Consider the following 17460-nt stretch of genomic DNA (forward strand, 5'->3'; position numbering starts at 1 on the left):
CTACTGCACAGAAGATCTGAAAGCAGAGGGTCTCCTTGTACGAGTACGTTTTTGTGTAGCAGTGGACTTCCTTAAATACAGCTTTTTATATACCTGTCAAGATACTGAAGTCAACAAGAACATTCTATTGGGGTGCAGCAAAATACGATTGCAGTCACCAGGATGCCTGTCAAAGAACTACACTCGTGGGATCGGATGCTTGGTTGGGCGCCGCCTGGTACTTGCTGTTGACTGTAAACAGCGTACTGCCAGTAACTGGAGGTTCACAACAGAGGCTTAACTATTCGCTCGACAAACACGACCAGTCTTAGGAATGTTGCCCTTCACCACTGTTCCAATGCTCTTGGGAGGAATTGATTTGAAGTTTTTCCCTTTGTCGTAAGGTTTCTGGTGTTCTGTATACTGATGCAGTATTTCCACTCCATTTAATATTCCGTGGCCGTGGTACCACTGTATTCACCTAAGGATCCATGTGATAACCATCGAATTATTAGCCTGACAAGTCACAGTGGTAAGCTGCAGGCAAGAATGATCCATAGAAGAATAAAATGAAAATTTGAACATACATTTGTGGAACGTAAGCCCAGTATTGGGGTCTAAAAAGCTACTAGGGACGCCATTTGAAAGTAGCGCTTCATAATGGAAGGCTGGTTAAAGACAAATCAGTGTATCTTCCTTGTGGTTGCAACACTAAAGTACGTTTTCGACAGCGTACGATGCAATAAGATGTTTCCCTAAATGAGCTAGGGGACTTGCTTATTTGTGGTCGTTTGCGTACCTCAACGATGCAGACAGTTGTACCATAGATTAAACGACAACGGAAGGATATCTGTAGACGGCCACATTAATCTGTGGATCACGAGGAGAGGAGCAGTAGTTGCAGAGCAGTTGCCTCGGTAAAAGTATTATTATAACCAAGATCGACATTAAGTCAACACCAACGAATCTGTACGACTTTATATGCTAAATAGTTCCACAGATAATGAAGAGATGAAATGAATGTATTGCAAAATAAAAGAAATTATTCAGATAGTTAAGGGAGGCAGAAATTTAAATGTGATCGGTGACAGGAGATTGATAGTAAAAAAAGGAAAAGAAGAAAAAATAAATGGAATGGCTATGGAGTATACAGCTTATTTCCCGTGGGAATTGTGCTGAGAGGAGCCAAATCCCTTTGACGTCATATTTCAACATGGCGGAGTGTAAGAGACCATTTAAGAAATGCCAGGTGGTGGCGAGGAGATTTGTAAATATGCAATACAGCGGAACTAAGCCAATTTTGATGTAATTTAAAAAAAATAAAAATTTGAAAAACGCGCAATAGCTAAATTAGCTCACTTATGGTTGTTGCCCCTATGACATCATATTCTTAAGTGCGAGTATCTGGACCATCTGAAAATTTTCCTCATGTTGAAAGTATCTATAGGGGTCTGTATTATTTGTTGGAAGTATGTCAAGGTATTTACAGCAGTGCAGTATTTGCATGTCAAAAATACGTACGCTTCACCTGAATGAAGCGTAAAATGGCGTCATATTCAATAAAACTGAATGTTGTGTGACTAGGGCCTCCCATCAGGTACCCATTCGACATGTGCATGCCTCTCAATATGACGCCACTTCGGCCACTTGCGCGTCGATGAGGATGAAATGAAGATGATTAGGACAACACAACACCCAATCCATGAGCTGAGAAAATCTCCGACCCAGCCGGGAATCAAACCCGGGCCCTTAGGATAGACATTCTGTCGCGCTGACCACTCAGCTACCGGGGACGGATAAGTATTCGATTATATATCAGAAATTCGCAAGTCTATTGACAGTATTGATGTTACACATGTAGCACATGTCAAGTTGCACTTACCAACGAGTGCAATTCAGTCTTTTTACCACACTTCAAACAAGGCTTAATTAAATATTTTCAAATCCAATTCGTCTGTTTTACGGTATTCATCAAAATATGCAAGTGAAGACACACACACACACACACACACACACACAAAATGTGTATGTCGATGTTATTTCAACGACTAAAATGACATATGAAGCAACACTCATCAAAGGGCTCAGTTACATATCTATATCATATTGGTGTAAGCCCAATGGACACATCCTCCTCCAAAATTACGTTTTCCACATCTAAATTGTCTATAGCATTCATTAAAACTACAAAAGCATAAACAATCATTATGTCAACGTTACTACCATATCTGAATAGTAATATTTGGAAGTTCCACCTATACCTAAGTGAGGCTATATTGTTGGTAGTACAACAACGAAGTATTATTTATTAAAAATCGGTAAGTACACATAGAATAACCACAGTTCTGTTAGGCGAACGGCATGGTGCTGCTTCACACATGCACGCAGCTGCTGAGTCGTGACCTTCGTTGTTGGCGGAGTCGCGTTGTGTGTTCGTTCAGCTGTCACAGTACCGTGCGGCTGGCGCCTACAATTTGACTGCCCTTCAGAAGCTGTGAAGCAGACGTGGCCTGGATTCCTCGCCCATTCGCTACACGGACTGGGGCGATCATATGAAAACAAGTAGCTGCGGCATGGATCACTTTCGTACGAAGGCTACACTTCGGCGATTTCGTTGGGAAACGCTGCAGCACCCTCCATAAAGCCTGGATCTTTCACTGTGTGACATTCATGTCTTTGGCGTGAGGCGGTTTTGCTTATCATCAACATGGACAAATTCAATGAATATGGATGATATGATAGTCTATGGTATTCTGCGTTTTGAATTCACTCTGTTATTTAGCAGTTGCATTGATTTGATTTTGTAAGTGATACTGACAATATTATACACATGTATAATGCAATATTCATACTATAACTTCTCCCGGATAATTATTTTGTTCAAATTGCACAAGAATTCCACCTGACGTAGTGTAATAATGTTGACTGAAAGGTGTGTTCATATCACAAAAGTTACCGATCGTACATCAGAACTTTTATAATTTTTGTCTTTGATGGATTTAATTATTCTTAGCAAATTGATCATGAAAAGGAACCACAGAATACCACCCGCACACAACACTGACGTATGCTACCAGAAATATTTTTCTCCATGATTCATGCGTAGTTTAATTTTGGCTTCATACATCAGCAATAAAATCTTGTTCAACAATAAATACCATCAGCACTGATCTTAGAAGATGCAGTGTGATTCGATTTTTATATAAATAGAGTTCAGTACCACCGGTGCACATTTATTTCTTACACATCGGAATATTGTTTGCAGTTTCAAGTAATTTAAATTTGCCACTGAGATAAAAGTTAAGATGGCGGCCAACAAAAGATGGAGGATTTCTTTTTTAATTAAGATTTTCGTTTGCTCAATAAATTATTAATCATTTAAATTGATGCCACCAAAAAAATTACTAATACTGTTCTGCAAATTAGTTTAACACAAACCCTTGATATTTCGACCAGAAGTACAGACGAAGTTGCTATATAATCGCAACTAACAATGGCTGCGCTTCTTGCAGCTATGATAAGACAAGACCAGCAAATGAACATAAAACTACAATAATCTTACGTTAAATGTTTTTCATTCAACAGACCTCAAATCGATTCACGTCTTCCATTGGCGACGTACATCAGAAGGTGACAAAAGGGTACAAAACAAAAGAAAAGAATGACATAGATTAACAAAGAATGTGAGACAAATATTGTCTCTGTTTTAAATAATTATCAACTTTTTAAGAAATAATTACATAATTGAATGAATATTATTGAGTTGTGTAATTAGGCTCACGTTCATATTCCATTCGTAATATATATATATATATATATATATATATATATATATATATATATATCGTGGATGTTATACTGCCCCTTCAGCTGATAAAAAAATAGTTTATATATATATATATATCGTGGATGTTATACTGCCCCTTCGGCTGAAAAAAAAATAGTTTATTCACCATGTTTATTTCTCATCACCTTTCTTTTTTATCAGTCCACATAATCCTCGAAGATTCATTGTTTTTAATGTCCGAATATTTGATTTCATCGTAACTTGACACAGAAAATTGTATTTGAACTGAGCAATAAAAAAAACTCCGTGACTGTATTCCCTCGGAAACTGCTTCGGATACTTCCCGGATTATCTTATTCCCCCCCCCCCCCCAATTCGGGTTAGTCGTAATCGGAAAACCGAGATCAAAACCGTCCAAGGGGCTTCAAGACAGTATACTCACCTACTATTTACAGTCAGGCATGACATAGTTGAGATTGTACATACTGGAACACGAATTTATATTTCTGTCGTATGTGCGAAATACATTGAAGTTTTATGATGTTTTTTTAAGTTTTAGTATATTTCTTGGGTATGACATAACAATGCGTCGTTGACGTTATAAAAATTTCTTTCACGTCGACCCGTCGGAATGCAGTCAGGTAGTGACTGCCGCCGGTCCGCCCCTGGCCGCATCGGCGTAGCGTCAACTGCCGTCGGCTGCGTCGTCATTGCGATCTGCTGCCGGCCGGAACTACCCCTGCAGCAGGTCTGGATTCTCTTGTGCCTTGTCATCCAGTTCAAGACTGATACATGAAATGTCAAAATACATGTGTCAGTGACAAGATAAACACTCTTACCATCCTGTGGATAAAAATTTTTTAGTGTCCATCATACCACTCGCATTCACACAGAAGGAATTAATCTTTTTTTGTATGTATGTCCTGTATCTTGACACTGTTCAACACAATGCAGTGATTCAGTTAGGAATTCATCACAATATGCACATTTCAATCACGGCACTGTTAATTACACACGTGTCCGTAGCGTGCTTTGTGTATACTCGGAGAATGTGATTACACTTTCTCTCTCGCGACGCGCTGCGAAGCCAACGTTGCATTGTTATTGTGCGGCGCGGCTGGCTCTACAGTCAATCACGTAATATTTTACCCGCAAAGACGCTCCAAATCGAATTATTAGAGGTCACTAGTTCCATTTAATTGCTAATATTGGCAACAGAACTTAAAGTCCTTAGCGTTGCTGTTACTTCCGACACTACATGAGTGTTATTAAGGGTTCCTGATCACAGTTTATTACTGTTCACATTTTTCGCTAAATAAATCAGTGTCCACTAGACTTTTGTACAGTTCTTGTAAGACACAGATCAACTTTCTGATTGCTGTGAGTACATGTCCATAGTACTTACACACAGTCTATATCCGAACGACACCTTTCATGAAAAGAGGTCCGGTACATTTGCACTTATTTTCGCATTACAATGACTGAATAACAAGATCAAAATTTTATCCAGTTACGTAAACATAATACAGAATAAAACTTTGGGAATCTGCTACATTGTTGTGATCATTAGATCATTCTCGAACAATCGAGATAACAGTACATTTTCATGTTCATGGCAAATACACATATTTTATCATCTCTTGGGACAGAGATCCATGTTTGACTTCTTTTAACCGGAATGTCCCTGATAAGTCATTTTATATGACTTCATACTGAAATGTGTACATTAATTAGTACACGGTCAGATACTATTCGAGAGGTGGTTGACACCATCACACAGCTCACAAATGATCAACACTCGTTGCATGTATGGGACTATATGACTCAATCTCATTTAAAATATTTTATGCATTTCATTGATATGTACGCTACATTAAAAAAATAATAAAGTTTATTACATCTAATACAATAATATTTAAATGAGCTTTTATGAAGATACTCATTTCTTTTATTAAAATGTGGTTATCATGGAGATTCTTTACTCCTTGCAAAAATAATTCAAGAATATTATATTGTGACATTTGACGTGTAAATCTACAAACTTAAAACTAAACATCAGATTTATTAATGTTTGGTACACTAGCACCTCTTATTAGTCCTTTCTAAAAAGAAACATTTTATTGCAAATATTTTTTCATGACTTCGTTCTTCTTAGTCCAGGGAACCGAGTAAGCTGCTCTACAATAGGTCTTGTGTGGGAATGCACTCATTTTATATTGATAATCTTTTATGATACCAAGTTGTTCAACGAATACTTCATGATATTCAGACAATAATTCGGTCAATTGCTTAGCCTCAGAAGTATTAATTCAAGTTGTCTCCTTTATTTCTTCTTGTATTGTTGCCACATTGTCGTGCACGTTGCTGGGTACATCGTTATTTCGGTTTTGACTACATCTGTGCTGGTGCTCTTGGATCAACATTAACATCTTCTGTTTACTGACAGAAAGGTGTACCTTTTGCATTAATGGAAGGTTTGCGCCGAACTTAACATCAAAATTATCGGTCGCTGTTGGTGATTAAGATCACACGTCCCCAGGGCGAGATTAATTATACCTTCCTCTTCCCGAAGGAACTCAAGTCCAAGTAGCACTGGTACGGCTAAGTTATCTATCAATAGTAACGTGCATGTCAAGCGATCATTTCCTAAGGTAACTTCCGCCTGTGTCTGGAATTTTATGGTTTGTGTCTTATTTCCCAATGCTCCAATAACCTTGCAATTTGCGACGGATAAGATCGGTAATTTTCCTAATTTCGAAACTTTCTTGAAAAACTGCATATTCATTACGAATGCATTTGCACCTGTATCGAGCAGAATTGTAGTTGGTATCCCATTTATACTCCTGGTGACACTTGCTTGAATTATTTCCTTTTCTATCTTATCAGAAATGACAGGGTCTTGATATAGCTCATCTTCTAATCTATTTCCATCATGATATCGAATCATGTTTATATTGTGCTTCTTCGACCTATTGCCTTCCTTGTTGCCGTCGGTCGCCTGGCGAAGGCCTACAGGGTCCGCAATTAGTTTGTCGGCTTCTGTGAATTTTGTTTGGTATCAGAAGGTACCTGTGTTATTTTCACATTTTGTGAATTTTCTGTTGGAGTTGGAGGTGGCCTGCTTGTGTCCCACCATGGTAGATATTAAGTGTTTGACATCGGAATAGCTTGGACATAGTTTATCGGCTGGCCTGTATTAAAAGAACCTTGTGACGGTTGCCAATGGCTTGGTCCTGGTTCCCGCCAATATTCGTTATCTCCGCGCATATTCTTTGGCTTATCTTTGTACGGACTGTCTGGTCTGTGGTCATTCCGTCTTTTTCGGTTATTAATGTCGCTGTGAAAATTTGAATTCTGATTGTGATGCTGCCTTGGATTACCATTCGGCTGTTGGTATTCTTCGGCTTTCCTGTAATCCTTGTTATTATTATCGTTGTAACCACAATCTTGGTTGTATTGGTTTCTATTACTGTTATTGTTGTAACTGCTGTTCCCGTAAGATTTATTTTTATTGTGTTTAGAACTAGCTTCGCCCCTATTTCCCTTGTTTGAATTCCATGAATTCTTTCCGTTCGGACTGTTTCTATTTCTGGTGACATCAGAAGTTTTTCTGGCGTCCTACTGCACAAGATCCAAGGAATCGATTACAGACAAAAATTCTTTTAAGTCGGTGTCTGTAACATTGAACAGATTCTCTCTAATGTGGATTGGTAGTCTGGCTTTTAGTACTCGTAACAAATCTCTAGTGGTAACTGGCTCATCCCAGTATCTGGTCACGTTAACATATTTTTCAAAATATTTCATTAGTGGACCTGATTTCGGATTATAAACTTCGGCAATGCATACTGTTTTACGAAGTCGCTCTTGAATAGACGCCGACCAAAATTGATCTAAAAACGCCTTTTCAAAGTCATGAAAGGTTTTACAAGTTTCTGCGGCATTTAATGCCTATAATGATGCATCACCAGAGATATGCGATACCAGAAATTGTATCTTTTGTTCTTCTGACCATGATTTTGGGAGAACACTTTTGAAATTACTGATAAATACAACAGGGTGTACGTTTCTTTTGCTTTCTTCATTGAAGATCTGAAACTGCCGATGCTTGATGAGACTCTCTTCATGCATCAGAGTTGTTAGTTGCATTGCACTGCTATCATTTGGAGGTGTTGCATTTACCTTTTTACAAGTACACTCTGCTTCGTTATCATGATTGTTTCTTGTTGTCACGCATTGCTGTGGCAAAATCATTTGATTAGCAAAGTCTGATTTTCTTTGCGGTACAACAAGATTCGGTGTAGAATGTTCTGTGTGCGTTGGCCTGTCAGCATCAGTGTTCTAATTGTTGCATACTGGCGGATTTTGTGGGTTACGGTTTTCAGGATACATCGCTCTGGCTATCTCGGTTTTGACTTGCCTATGAATTTCGGAAGGAATATCTTCCTGCAATGTATTGACAGCTGTCGTTAGAGCTTTGAATCTATTTTCAAGTTTATCCACATCAGTTTGAAGGCTGCTAACCTGAACTGGAATTTTCACTAATGGTTCGATCGTGGATTTCACTGCATCGATCTCTTGTTTCACGTGATTAGTAATTGCACTATCCCGTTCGTTTAAAGTTTGATTGATCTGGCGGACAATTTCCTCATCTGTTTTAAGATATATGTTGTTGATATTTTCAACTAATTTCCTTTCCCTTTCTTGGTCTTTAATTTATTGTTCCTGTCTCTCTCTAGTACTTTCTTCCCTCTGCTGGATAGTAAATTTTTCGAATAATGCTGTTTGACGTTCCAGCTCTCTAGCTCTTTCTTCCCTTTGCTGGATAGTAAAATTGTCGAATAATACTGTTAACATATCCTGTAACTGCATAGCTTGTGCGTTGTGCACTTGTGCCCCTGGGCCGGTACAAATAGTGTCTCTATTTTCTAACTGATTGACTGGTGGAGTGCCAGTTTGCTTCGACAGCTCTTCAGTCTCACTACCTGTCGGAACATAATCTACAAAATTGTCATCGGTAATTAAATTCTCTAATGACTGAGTAGAAGTGTGAACAGATTGTTCTACAGGAGGATCTGATACCATTTCTGCCTCCGTATCCTCACTAGGTTTAAGCAGTTTCCTTGGCCTAACCATTTTATACACAATATAACACAACAAGTCTATGTATATCACTGACACGTATACATCAACGCAATATAATCTTATAACTAAAACACACACACACAGACACACACACACACACACACACACACGCACACACACACACATATATATATATATATATATATATATATATATATATATATATATATAAAGATTTTCCTTTGCTCAATAAATACGTAATCATTTAAATTGATGCCACCAAAAAAAATTACTAATACTGTTTTGCAAATTAGTTTAACACAAACCCTTGATATTTCGACCAGAAGTACAGACGAAGTTGCTATATAATCGCAATTAACAATGGCTGCACTTCTTGCAGCTATGATAAGACAATTAATACAAAATTATAATTAAAAGAGTAAGTGGTTTTTCTACCAGCAAATGAACATAAAACTACAATAATTTTACGTTAAACGTTTTTCATTCAACAGACCTCAAATCGATTCGCGTCTTCCGTCGGCGATATATATACAGGGTGAGTCACCTAACGTTACCGCTGGATATATTTCGTAAACCACATCAAATACTGACGAACCGATTCCACAGACCGAACGTGAGGAGAGGGGCTAGTGTAATTGTTTAATACGAACCATACAAAAATGCACGGAAGTATGTTTTTTTAACAGAAACCTACGTTTTTTTAAATAGAACCACGTTAGTTTTGTTAGCACATCTGACCATATAAACAAATACGTAATCAGTGCCGTTTGTTGCATTGTAAAATGTTAATTACATCCGGAGATATTGTAACCTAAAGTTGACGCTTGAAACCTCCATCGTTCAGTTGCGTGTTGTAACAAACACGGGCCGCGGTCGGCAAGCAGCTTCTGCAGGGACATGTTTACGATGACGACCGTGTTTACGAGTGTGGCTGTAGTGTACTGTTGTGGTTTGGTCTAGCTGTTGCAGAGTCCGCATGTAGCGCTTGCTGCTATTGTTATTCTGCATTCGTCTCCGCACGCAGACCAACTGTAGTACACCGTGTTACCAGACATCTGTGATAGTGTAGTGTTGTAGGAACTGTGACCATGGTGTATTCGAACTCTGAAAAGGCGGAGATGATACTCATCTATGGCGAGTGTCGACGAAATGCAGCTGAAGCCTGCAGGGTGTATGCAGAACGGTACCCGGACAGAGAGCATCCAACGTGCTGCACATTGCAAAACATCTACCGCCAACTGTATGCAACAGGTATGGTCGTAGCACGCAAACGGGTCCGCAACAGGCCCGTCACAAGAGAAGCGGATGCAGTTGGTGTGTTATCTGCCTTTGCCATGAACCCACACATGAGTACACGGGACATTGCGGGAGCCGGTGGACTGAGTCAAAGTAGTGTCATGCGCATACTGCATCGTCACCGCTTTCACCCGTTTCATGTGTCACTACATCAGCAATTACATGGTGATGACTTTAATCATCGAGTGCAATTCTGTCAATGGGCATTAACAGAGAATGCGTTGCAGTTCTAACTGTTTACCGATGAAGCTGGTTTCACAAACCACGGGGCAGTGAATCTACGGAACATGCATTACTGGTCCGCGGACAATGCTCGCTGGCTCAGACAGGTAGAGCGACAGCGACCGTGGACTGTAAATGTATGGTGCGGAATCATTGGCGACCACCTCATTGGTCCTCACTTCATTGCAGGGGCCCAAACAGCTGCAACATACATCGCGTTTCTACAGAATAATCTGCCAACATTGCTCGAAAATGTCCCACTGGAAAAGCGTCGACATATGTGGTATCAGCATGATGGTGCACCTGCACATTCCGCAATTAACACTAGGCTGACCCTTGACAGGATGTTCGACGGGCGTTTCATAGGACGTGGAGGACGCATAAGTCAGCCAGCCCGTTCTCCTGATCTTACACCTCTGGACTTCTTTCTGTGGGGTACGTTAAAGGAGAATGTGTACCGTGATGTGCCTACAACCCCAGAGGATATGAAACAACGTGTTGTGGCAGCCTGCGGCGACATTACACCAGATGTACTGCGGCGTGTACGACATTCATTACGCCAGAGATTGCAATTGTGTGCAGCAAATGAAGGCGACCACATTGAACACCTATTGGCCTGCCATGTCGAGACACACTCCATTCCACTCCGTAATTGAAAACGGAAACCACGTGTGTACGTGTACCTCACCCCGTCATGGTAATGTACATGTGCGTCAGTGAAAATGACCAATAAAAAGGTGTTAGCATGTTGACGTAATGTGCTGTTCCAGTCTCTTCTGTACCTAAGGTCCATCACCGTTCCCTTTGGATCCCTACGTAATTCGGTGCTCTCCGATACACACGATCGAACAGCGGAGGAGTGGTACTCAAGCGTCAACTTTAGGTTACAATATCTCCGGATGTAATTAACATTTTACAATGCAACAAACGGCACTGATTACGTATTGTTTATATGTTCAGATGTGCGAACAAAACTAATGGGGTTCCATATAAAAAAACTTAGGTTTGTGTTAAAAAACATACTTCCGTGCATTTTTTTATGGTTTGTATTAAACAATTACACTAGCCCCTCTCCTCACGATCGGTCTGTGATATATATATATATATATATATATATATATATATATATATATATTAGCAGTAACTTTCTCGCAACCTGTTTATTGAATCTCTACTGCTTATGGCTGCTGGTGTTGAATCTAACATGGATGCATCGAATGTTACGTGTGTACGGTTGTAAGTTATACTAAACAAACATGGACCCAGGTCCTACCCGCATACTCTTCCGCAGTGGTCAGCAGTCTCTACATGATTCTTCTGTCGTAACAGCTCTAGCATTAGTAGTACAGCAACTCAGTGTACAGATGTCAATGTTCGTGAAAAACAATGCATAAAAATAATTAATAAATTGCTGTGGCAATTTATACCAGTAATAAATTACAAATTTTTTGTGTTATTATTTCATTTAAATGAACAAATGCGCACTGGTGGTCCCTGTTTGGGCGCCAGTGTGGCGGTTTCGCTTATCATGAACATGGACAAATGCAATGAATATGGATGATATGATACTCTATGGAATTCTGCGTTTTGAATTCACTCTGTTATTTAGCAGTTGCATTGATTTGATTTTGTAAATGATACTGGCAATATTATACACATGTATAATGCAATATTCATACTACACCTTCTCCCGGATAATTATTTTGTTCAAATTGCACAAGAATTCCACCTGATGTAGTGTAATAATGTTGACTGTAAGTTGTGTTCATATCACTAAAATTACAGATCGTACATCAGAGCTTTTATAATTTTTGTCTTTGATGGATTTAATTATTCTTAGCAAATTGATCTTGAAAAGGAACCACAGAATATAACCGGACACAACACTGACGTATGCTACCAGAAATATTTTTCTCCGTGATTAATGTGTAGTTTAATTTTGGCATCATACATCAGCAATGAAATCTTGTTCAACAATAAATACCATCAGCACTGATCTTAGAGGATGCAGTCTGATTCGATTTTTTTAATATATAAATAGAGTTCAGTACCACGTGCACATTTATTTCTTACACATCGGAATATTGTTTGCAGTTTCAAGTAATTTAAATTTGCCGCTGAGATAAAAGTTAAGATGGCGGCAAACAAAAGATAGAAGATTTCTTTTTTAATTAAGATTTTTCTTTGCTCAATAAATAACTAATCATTTAAATTGATGCCACCAAAAGAAATTATTAATACTGTTAGTTTAACACAAACCCTTGATATTTCGACCAGAAGTACAGACGAAGTTGCTATATATTCGCAACTAATAATGGCTGCGCTTCTTGCAGCTATGATAAGACAATTAATACAAAATTATAATTAAAAGAGGAAGTTATTTTTCAATAATTAATCATAAACAGTTTTTTTACCAGCTGTAAAACGTCGTGGTCTCCTGACCTTCATTGATTATATGTTCCGCCCTCACAATCATGTTCCGCACATCAAGACGCTTCATTCGAACCCAAACTCGATAAGATAGAGTCAATGTTGTATGAATTCATGTAAACTATATGCAATTGACAAGTGAGCGCACCGTGGTTGAAATACTCGAGGCTGGCGTGCACACATACGTTCCAGACACGACGGTCACAGGAGCTTTTAGTTCGGGAGGGAGGCCGCACAGCGGGACGCAAGGCCGTTCAGAGGACGACCCAGCCCATGTCGGCCGGTGACCGCCCGTAGCAGACAGCGTGGGCGCGAGTGAAAAGGGGGAACGACCCCGTGTTCGGCTTAAAAGCAAATTCCGCTACATTGTGTGGGAGCGGCCAGCCCACGCATTCTTTACACATAGCACGCAGTTTCAGAGATTTTCACAGGGAGACAGCAAACGCCAAACGCCAAAGCTACAAGTTTCCGGATTGGTCGCCTTAAACGAAACGTCATTCTCCCGTTTTAGAAGAGCAATGGTGATTGGAAGACGATATTTCTGACGCCTTGAGCTGAAGGAATAATGGAAGAGACCGAAACATATACCCCTTCACGTCTGACGTGGAGAGGGGCCGTTCCGTTGTCGCTCTTAGAGCGAGAACACGTAACGAGAGCGTGCGTGCTCGTACGTGTACTCGAAAGAGCGAGGAACAAGTCTCTCCTCAGAACTTCACTGGGAGAACACCTCTTTCGAGAGCGAATCAAAGGGCGACTCTATATTGAGTCCTTGCAATTAAGCGTTGTTCACTGTGTTGGCCGACACACTTATTGTGTGGTGTGAACGGACAGAGTTATAGTTAAACGCCTGCGAGCGAATTTTGAGTGTCATCGCGGTGGACTGGTTATCTGACCGGTGTACCACGCCAATAGTTAGACTAGGGGCGAATAGGAATCCTTGACTTCATCAAGGCATAGGGAGAATTTGATTGGCGAAGGTCAATCCAGATAGAAGGAGAGTTATCTTTAGAATGAAATTTTCACTCTACAGCGGAGTGCGCACTGATATGAATCTTCCTGGCAGATTAAAACTGTGTGCCGGATCGAGACTCGAACTCGGGACCTTTGCCTTTCGCCGGCAAGTGCTCTACTTGCCCGCGAAAGTCAAAGGTCCCGAGTTCTAGTCTCAGTCCGGCACGAGAGTTAACTTATTTGTCAGCAGCGAGCGGCGCAGACAGCAGTCATCGCAGCTTACGCTATTGTGCGCTACAGCTATTGCGAGCTCCATGTTTCCCCCACAACAGTACACTTCACTGCATTTCACACGCGACTGCCTCGACCATACCTAGCAACATTCTAAAGGATAATTATTCAAGTTGAGTAGGCGCGCCTCTCAGCCATTCTGCGAAGGCAACAAGCATCTTAAACTTTGTATAGAAATTTCATTAGCGAATCCTATCCTTGAGAGGTAACTTCACATTCCGAAAAGAACCAGGATATAACTTGTTCAATTCATAACTAAAAGAGCCATTGTGATTTCTCAGAATTTTGCAAAAATATATAATAAGTTTCGTTAGTCTCATGTTTTTCTTACACTAACTAGCACTACTCCAGTACCCAAGTATCCCACTGGTAACATTTGGTGAATTTTAGGTCATTTCCTTACAGCGGACGATTCCAGAAGATATTTATTGCTGAAAGTTTTTCAGGCATTTCTCTTTAGAACGTTAGGAGCGTCTGTCTGACTTCTGTAGTAGTGTGGGGGTGGAAACTGCATCTTGCAGGAGCCGCAGGGTAAAGGGTACATCTCAGAGTAATCCGTTGCGCAGAATAACAGAATAGCAGATCAGCCCCACACCTCAGACAGCAAATGAACATAAAACTACAATAATTTTACGTTAAATGTTTTTCTTTAACAGACCTCAAATCGATTCGCGTCTTGCGTCGGCAACATACATCAGAACACGACGACAAAAGGGTACAAAACAAAAGAAAAGAATGACATAGATTATATATATATATATATATATATATATATATATATATATATATATATATATATATATATATACACACATCGTGGATGTTGTAGGCGACCTGAAGAAAGGCATATGTGGACGACGGTTTCAGTCGGAGGGGAAGTACAAGAGTGGGGTGCAGTCGTGGATCCGTAAGCGGTCGTTCAAGTTCTACGATACTGGAATTGATCGTCCTGTCTCTGGGTGGGATAAGTGTCTTTACGTGTATGGTGATTACTTTTGAATGGAATCATTCCATAGTCCCGTTGCAGTGGGTGTTCGGCTTTCATTTGACTGCGCTTCATATACCACGAAACTTATAGTATAATCACGAATACTACACGAAACAGTAAGACAGTAACACGGGTCAATCTTGAAGGCTACAGTTTCAATTGCAGGCGTTGTCCGCACACTCGTAGTTAAGGAGGGACTTTCGGTAAAGCTTCTGTTAACCTTGCAACCCGGAGTATATCTATGACTAAATGTCTGTACAGAAGGACGTAAAGGAAGCCTCCATCTACCCACTAGCAGTCTCGCGTTTTCAGTCCCTTCTACAGCAAATAAAAAGCCTTCAGCTTCACGTAGAAGAATCACTCGATCTAGTTTTCCCAGTTGATAACTTGAAAGCTTCACGGGGTCGCCTGAGTAAACCATCTGAATACGGATCGGGCCAAAGGCTAACACAAAAATTACAGAAAAATATTCTCCACTCGTGGAAAGTGTCACAATGAGCTAGGGTTCGCGCACTATATGTCCACGGCTGCCAAGACAAAGGCAGTATCCCGATCTCCGATCTCACGTCTACGCCCACGACTCAATGTTTTCCGCAAAATTCCGAGGACGCTTGCACTACATCTACACTAAATAAGTCATCTAAACGTGTGCAGCGGAGCGCGCGTCTGCTACCATTAACACCTCCTCTCTTCTCTGTTCCATTGGTAAGCAAAAAGAACGAATGCTGTGCAAACTTCCACCATAGCACCCTAGTCTCCCGATATCTTGTTGTGGTCATTCCATGATACTCGTATTGAAGGGTGTAATGCTGGCCGACTCTTCCTGAAACGTACGCTCTCGGAATCTAAAACAATAATCTGCGTAGCGGTGTACAACATATATATTGTAACGAGCGCCACTGAAGTTTGCTAAGCATATCCGTAACGTTCTCGCGCCATCTATGCCATCCCGTGACGTAACTCGCTGCATATCTTTCGAGCTTTCCAGTCTCTTGTATTTAACATAGTACGTATCCCAGTAATTAAGTCTTTTGCAAGCCACTTCGGTCGTGGATAAACTGTATTTCTTCAACCTTCTCCCTATAAGTCTAATTCTGGCATCTGCTTTTTCTGCAACTTGTTTTTTGTGGTCTTTTCGTTTTAGGTCGTTCGGGTTAGTATTTTGTAATTTATTTCTTTCGTAGATGAACTACAATTCTTTAAAATTCTCCCAATCAAACTAAGTCGGGCAACCGATTTCCTGCAATTTTTTGTATTTTAGGTGCCGCTGTTAGTTACTTCTAGGTGTCCTACAGAAGTTACTGTTTCCAGTGGCTTCTCGCCAACAGCGTAATCGAAGTGTCGTAAAATGGAGTGAATAAAATCAGCTATCAGTTTTTTTAAAAATGATGATTTTAAAAATAAATATGAAAATCAAAATTATATGGGATTGTAGATTTTGTGTCTAACCTTAAACTTATAATCAAAGTTGGAACCTAGGTCATGTTTTTAAAACATTAAAAAACTTGGTATTTCTTTTTACTCCAATGAGAGGGGTGAATAAAAACAGTAGTGTTAATATTATTAATCTTCTTATTTATTCGTCTTTGTGGTAATAGGGACATGTCAGAACCTATTTTGGATCTAGGAGAAGCAGGAACAAAATTTATCTCTTTCAAAACTTCTATTATTCAATAGAAAACTGAAAAATAGTATAAATTTTGATTTCGTATTTTGATTTCGTATAAAAATTGTTATATCTCTAGTTACTCTTCTGTAACATTAAAGTTATGAAGTTGGTTTGTTTGTTAATACATTAAGTTACCTAAATCACCTTTAAAAATTATGTCACTGAATCTTCATGTCTACTTCTAGAAATAATAAACAGCCAGTCAGCAGTTTGGGCTTCGTGTCTGTCTTGGCTAAGATAAAGCGTTCGCTATGCTGTTCACAGTGGATTTCTAGGATTCCTATTTTCTTATTCATTATTAAACCTTCTCCTGCATTAGTCCTATTTTATTTTGTATTTAGAACCATGAATTTACCTGAAAAGAAGTCCTGTTCTTGCTGCTACAGAGCTTCACTATTTCCCTCTATATATAACTTCACTTTATCCATTTCCCTTTATTATTTTCTAACATACCTGTCCGTTTAACGCCATTCTCTGTGCTCTCGTAAGAAGCCAATCTGACTCGATTATAGGGGCATTCTGCAGCTGTCCAAATTACGATGCCTATGCAACCCTTGATGATTGCGTTACACTTTTGACCGAAGTATCCTATCCAAATCTAAGGTGTTGTCTGGTACAATCACTGTGGATCCGTGAGTGGCGTGGGTGACGAAGTCTTGACACCCGCTCATCCCATTACTGCTACGGCTGCCACGGCAGTGACCAGTGACGTAGTCTTGCCGTGTTACCCACGTCAACCTGAAC

General features: G+C 39.8%; 1 protein-coding gene across 1 annotated transcript in view; it reads left to right on the forward strand.

The window, feature by feature from the left end:
* The window catches only part of LOC124622546 (nose resistant to fluoxetine protein 6-like), a 381634-nt gene that overhangs the window by 137884 nt on the left and 226290 nt on the right, over positions 1-17460 (forward strand). The gene's annotated exons all lie outside the window — the stretch shown is intronic.

The sequence above is a fragment of the Schistocerca americana genome, chromosome 7, assembly GCF_021461395.2.
Source record: "Schistocerca americana isolate TAMUIC-IGC-003095 chromosome 7, iqSchAmer2.1, whole genome shotgun sequence".
Lineage (NCBI taxonomy): Eukaryota > Metazoa > Arthropoda > Insecta > Orthoptera > Acrididae > Schistocerca > Schistocerca americana.